The following is a 6,261-nucleotide window of genomic DNA, read 5'->3' as shown; positions in this document are numbered from 1 at the left end:
AGTCAGAAGTCCTGAAAATTTGTCGCCCTTTCCAGAATTTTACTATAAAATAAAAAACAATTACAGTAAGACAGCAAAAAGGAAGTCATAATTGCAAGTCTCACCAAAGACAATCAACAACTATATCTATAGCCTGCCTAGAGATATAGATCTTTACAGGGTGTGCCCTTCCTGCACGCTTCAGATGTATGAAAGAGAGTGCTGAGTATCTTCTGTCAGCTCTTAGGATGAGAACTTAGTAACAGGAGTCATTTTGCTTCTAAACAGACAGGAAATACCTGGTGATACTTCCAAAACTGTTAAGGGTTCTCCAGTATCCCAAAAATATTTTTTTTTTGGCTGCTACGCTCTATCACAGGATGACTTCAGAAAGGTTGTGTTGTGGGTAAAAAGATTTTTACTGTACTACCTTTGAAGTCAATGTTAGCATTTCTATTTTTCTCTGTAGAAATGAGGATAGCAAATTTCTAGTAAAATGTTTCATCCCTTCCAAGTTGAATGTTTTAACAAGAAATGCTAAAAGGTTAAAAGATCAAAAAGCCCCATGCTTTAGGGGCTAAACCAATCCCAGTTCCTAATGCTTAAGAGAGAAGATTGTAACAGAAATGGGTTACCCTCAATCTATCTGCTGCTGTTCCCCACTGTTAGGGGTGGAACAATGGAATAAAAGGGCAACAGGACTGCACTCTGTATGGCAACTCTTAGGAAAGGCTTTGCATGTATGTGAGGTATGGTTTCACTAACAACTGATGTAAATCAGTGCCAATGACATCACACAGCTCTAAATGATGTCCATCAGGCTGCCTGCTTTCCTGCAGGCACACCATCTGTTTCAGTCGAGTGTGCTGGAGGCTTGAGTCAAAGCCCATTGAAGTTACTGGAAAGATTCCCATGAACCTTTGCCTCTGTGACTCATCCTTAGCTTATACAATGCACAAAATGTCAGGCTCACACACTGCACTGTGTAAACATGACAGCTAATGCCTAACCAAAACACAAAACAGCAGTCAGCGCTCTCACACCAACATAAGCCAGGACTTGGTCTGCTGAAACTATCCCAGCTGTAGTGATGTGCAGCAGGAATACACGGGAAGGTGATAAAACTGAACTGCTGCCTTTTACTGGCATGCCTCCAGGAGACAAGAGGACTCTTTCAGAGCCTGACTAACCAATTCTGTATCTTCGAAGTGATACAACTCTCAGTGGGGATGATGTGCCTAAAAGGAAAAACATGGGCCACAGTGGCTGAGGAAATCAACCACAGGAGAGGTGGGAGGAAAGACTCTCTGAAAGAACAGTAAGGGTAAGCGGAATTCAATGGCAGTAAATAAAATGGGAAGATGACATAAAAATAGTCAGCTATATTTATGGATTTAAGTTGCCTTCACTAAGTAGAGACGACAGCACTTTTCTCTCTCAAGATTATATAAAGGGACACAGTTCTCTGCATGGAGCTTCCACTGAAGTCAGTGTGAGTCATTTGTGCAGGCTGCTGGGAAATACGTTCCCAGGAGAGCTAATTATTGCATATATCATAACGAGCTTGCAGAAGAGGCTTTATAAACATCTGCCACTGGTTCGTTAACTCCAGTTCAGGAAACCGAACAACTGTCAGCCTAAATCTGAAAATAAATCAGTGAAGGGCCAGTCCTGACAACACCTTCAGTTTCTAAGTTATTTTCAGGTAAAATGTATATTTTGAAAAGTATGATGTTTTTATCTCCAGTTCCCCATAGGAACATACAGTTATTAAGACCTCTTCTCTCACTTTATGTACAAGAAAAAGAGACAACCAAACGGCCCCCCAAGTGCCTGATTTCACTTTTGGACTTGCATGAAACACAACGCTGCACCAGTGCTGATGGTTCAGCAGAACTCAATAGGGTGAGAAACATAAAATTTGATTGTATAAAGCCAGCAGAAGAGAAAGGAGGTTTTATTAAGGGCAGTATTCATGTGTTGCACTCCATAGTTTAAAAAGTCTATTTGCCTAAAATTGGACATGTCTGTAAAACAAATTTACAACTACAATCTGTCCCATCTGCAAAGACTAATTTTTGAACCTTTAAAGCATGAGTCTGCTTGTGATTTAGTCAAAAATCTTTGATCAATACAATCCTTTTATTGATCAAGTGCTGAACATGAGTCATATATGGCAATTGAGATCTCTGCCTCAGCATCAGCAACAGTAGAGGCTTTATGACAATCCTGAGCATTTAGCTCTGTTCTCATAGAATAGATACAAAGTTTATTCCTACTTTCTCATTTCAAGAGAGAAATGAGAGGCTACAGGATTTCAGAAATCAGCGAGATGGAAAACAAGGGCAAAATCTCAAGCAGAACACCTAATCCTGAAACAAAACTGTGGGATTTGCAGCCAAAATTTTCTGGATTAGTGGTTCTTTATATGCCTCATACTCAAGAAATCCCTTCTCCTGAGGGACTTTCCTTGGGTGGATAAGTGAGAAGGTGTCATGTGAAACCATTTATCTCCGCATGATTTGCAACATACTGAGACAATAACATCTCATTATGTACAGCCTACTGAAAAATAGGATTGTGATAAATACTTGCACTCGTCATCATTATCTTGTACCAGACAATGGGGGATAAATCAAAATAATTCATAATAAATATTTAACAAAAAATAAGAAAGGGAATAGAGATTATGGGGTTTTTCACAGGCTGACAATGTTTTTCTGAGTCAATTGATTGCTCTGTGAGGACCTTCCTTGTATACACTTTCCTGAAAATGTGTCAGAAGAAGATGCAGCTGCATACCTGCCTCCTGTACAGTTTGTTTTTAAGGCAATGTAACCTCTCACACGCAAAGTGGTCCTCACTCAGCACAGGAAGACAACAGAATAGATTGACTGGCTCAATAGCTATTAAAAAAAAAAAAATCAAGCTGACTACTTTAGCTGTCATGAGCTTCAAGATCTGAACAGTTTTATCTTTTTAACACTTCACTGACTTTTATATAGTAACAAGACAATTCAAAAAAGAAATGCAGCAAATTTGGAACTTGATGCATAAATACAACAGAAAATAGACTCAAGGACTAGGATGGCTGTGGATGACACCTTTTCCCAATGGTTGCTTTAGACTGAGCCACATTACCTTGGAAAAATATGGAACTGAACAAAATATACTATTTGCTTTTTGTTTTGTACAGATACTCCTTGGAGTCTTTCCTATATCCCTGTATTCTGATTGTGTACTACTGTAAATGAGAAATTGCTCCAAAGAAATCAACTGATACTAACTGCAATAGGCAAAATGAGAATGAAGTTCAAAAAAGCAGTAGTTGTATCTACCTATAGAGCATCTCTAATACAAGGACCTATGATGTCCTTTCAAACACAGTTCACAGGTGAGAATTCCACTCGACTTTCATTTCATCACAAGCTGAAAATCCAGCACATACAGAAAAGCATTTTCCCAGTTTCAGGAAAGTCACTAGTTAGAGCAGGTTTGGCTACAAGTCAGATCTGGCTTTCTCCTTTAAATAACATTAGTAGGCCTAAAATGTTCCAATTTAAAAAGATTCTGGAACAAAAGTATCATTATGCACTGTGTAGCAGGGATCTGAGACCCTTTGTTATATTTTTTACTGCTTACCAATACATGTGCCTCAAAAAACCTAGGAAAGTATTGGCATCAGACATTATCTGGCTGAACTGGAAGAACTCCAAGTCCTATCAAACATATAGCACTGGCTGCACCTAGTATTTTGTGACTGTATTTATAGAACAGGGATATGGAAAGATTTAATCAAGGAAAAAACACCCTCTTATTATGGCTTGACCAATTCAGAAATTATACAGTCTGTACTCACACTGCTCAAAGAGTTGTCTGACGTGTCCTCTCTAAGAGAAGATTCCTGTAGCTGAATTTCCCTTTTTGTCCCAGTTCTTTCAACTTTTATTTTTTTTTCTGCCTACGATTTGCTTTCTCAGTGGAAGGGATGTAAAGATATAGGACACTCAGCTGAGCTGGGCATACCTGGGATGATGGATGGTGGGAGTAGTTGCCAAAAGCTTGCACGCACTGCAGCACTCCTACAGAAAAACCCTGTGCATGAATGCCATGCTGTGAGGTATTGTCTGGATGAGTTTTTTTCAGAACAAAGCACAGCATCATGGCTCCCCATGTCACAGGGCTCTGAACCAGCCACATATAAATTTAGACTAGGAGTTAGGGGATTATTTCTACCCATCAATAAAGTGATACTCTGGAACAGACTTCCAGTTAGGAACAGTGGCTGGAAGAGGCCTAATCAGTTTTAAGATGAAGCTTGATAAATCTTTTAAAAGAATAATAAGACAAGGCTGCCTGCAATTGCAGACAACTGTATTCATTTTTAGATGATCCCTCCAAGCACTAAGCTCCCAGAAAATTGTTAAACACTATATTGAGTTTGCTAAACTGTGTGCAGCATTTAGCCTAGGAAATAGACCTAATTCAGGTCTTGGCTTAAAAATATTGCTATTTCCAAGTGCCATATATAAAAGGTCTTTTGCATAGAGAAGGAAATTGAGTGGAACAATAGTGTTGACAGAGAATAATCTCTGATTTTCTGAGTTTATATCATCCCTTATTTTCAAATACTTGGGTGACTCTATTATTATAATTTATCCTTTCATTATTATTTTGCAAGGTGCTAGTAACTACCATCATTATTTTGTGGCTGTACTACAAACAACAAAGGCATCAATTTATTAATTAATTAATAAAACATGCTGTAATGCCCAGAATTACTCCACGTGAAAGAGCTTTTAAATCACTACACTCAGAATTTGGAACCTCTCCCTGAAACACTGGAATGGAAAAAAAGCTAGGATGGCTATCTCAGTGTTAGTCAACCCTTGGCTCAAGGACCAGTGATGACCCTCCAAAAGGAGGAGATGTTTTAAAATTTTTGGTTTTTTTGAACCACATTTCCATTCAGTTGGCTTAGCTACGCCAATACCTTTACAATCCCTTTGTGATAAAGAAAGGTGGATGAAAATCCTAGGAGACTTAAAAGGCCAAGGCACTCTAAGGTGGGACAATACTGGTTACAACAGCTTCCTGACAAGCACACTGGTCAGTCCTGAACAGGTACCACAATTCCTCTCCTAAGGAACGTTTTGGATTTCTTTTTTTGCTTGTTTAGTTGTTTTTTTGTTGTTTTATTTTTTGTGGTTTTCCTCCAGAACTGAACAAAAAATTGGAAATGAGATTAAGCATGTGAAAAATATCTTTTGCAAAGATTCAATGTCTGATGAGTCACAGATCTAGACCTTCTCCCACTGTCTGTTCCAATGGCTCCACTGTGGTCTGGAGTGGCCAGTGGCCAGGTACTCCATGCTCAGCCAAGGCTGTGGGGCATGTTGGTAGCCCAGGACACTGACTGCCTGGCATGGCAGCTGATCCCAATGGACTGACTGACGTGTACGAGAGTGTGGTAGAAGAAAAATCAACCTTTGGGGGTTTGTTACATGTTTACTGGAATTGATATTTTCACAACAGGTTGCTTTGTTGGAACTTTGTTTCCCTGGGAACTAGTTACCAAGAAGATCACTGACTGGCCCCAGTATTACTGTTGGCAATTGCCAGTACAGAGCAGAAAAAAAGTTACTTCACAGGTCTGAGCTTCTCTCTGCCTGCACTATTTGAGTCTTTCAGATTGAACCTTAACATTAGCATTCATAATGCCTTTTTTCAAGAACCTAACAGCAATTGCTGCAATATATAGTACTGATAAAAATGAACTTAACTCTATTTCAGTCGAGCTTTTCAGGAAATTTGCTGAGAGGAATAGTAGTGTCCAGGGACCTAAAAGCTGAAGATTGCATAGGGCCTAGATGCCTTAATGCAGAGTCATCTCAGTAGCATGATAGCTGCTAAGAGCTTTAAGGCAGATTAGTAAAATGATAGCAGCTTCCTTAGAATAGCTGTTTTTCAGTAACCCAGAGAGTGAGTCTGTTTGGCACAGTGCCATCCCAAGAGGTGTGTCTCACTATGTTTGGCCAGAATACTGCTCGTCTCTGTTTGTTCTGCTCTTTTATTGTTAATGGGAGGAAAAGGGTTCTACTCCCAAAGCTAGCTGCTCATCTTCTTCATTCCATTTTCCACTAACATTTTACTGTCTGAACCTTCTGTACTTCCTGATGTTGCCATTGAAATTCACAGTCACCACAGGTTTAGCAGGGAATGTGCAAAGTTGTAGTCCAGGAATCACAGTAGAAGTTCTGAAGATCCAAACCCTGCCCAGCC

Source organism: Pipra filicauda, unplaced genomic scaffold, assembly GCF_003945595.2.
Source record: "Pipra filicauda isolate LSUMZ 115617 unplaced genomic scaffold, ASM394559v2 scaffold154_size2910363_pilon, whole genome shotgun sequence".
In the NCBI taxonomy this organism is placed as follows: domain Eukaryota; kingdom Metazoa; phylum Chordata; class Aves; order Passeriformes; family Pipridae; genus Pipra; species Pipra filicauda.
Note: the sequence above shows the minus strand (reverse complement) of the source record.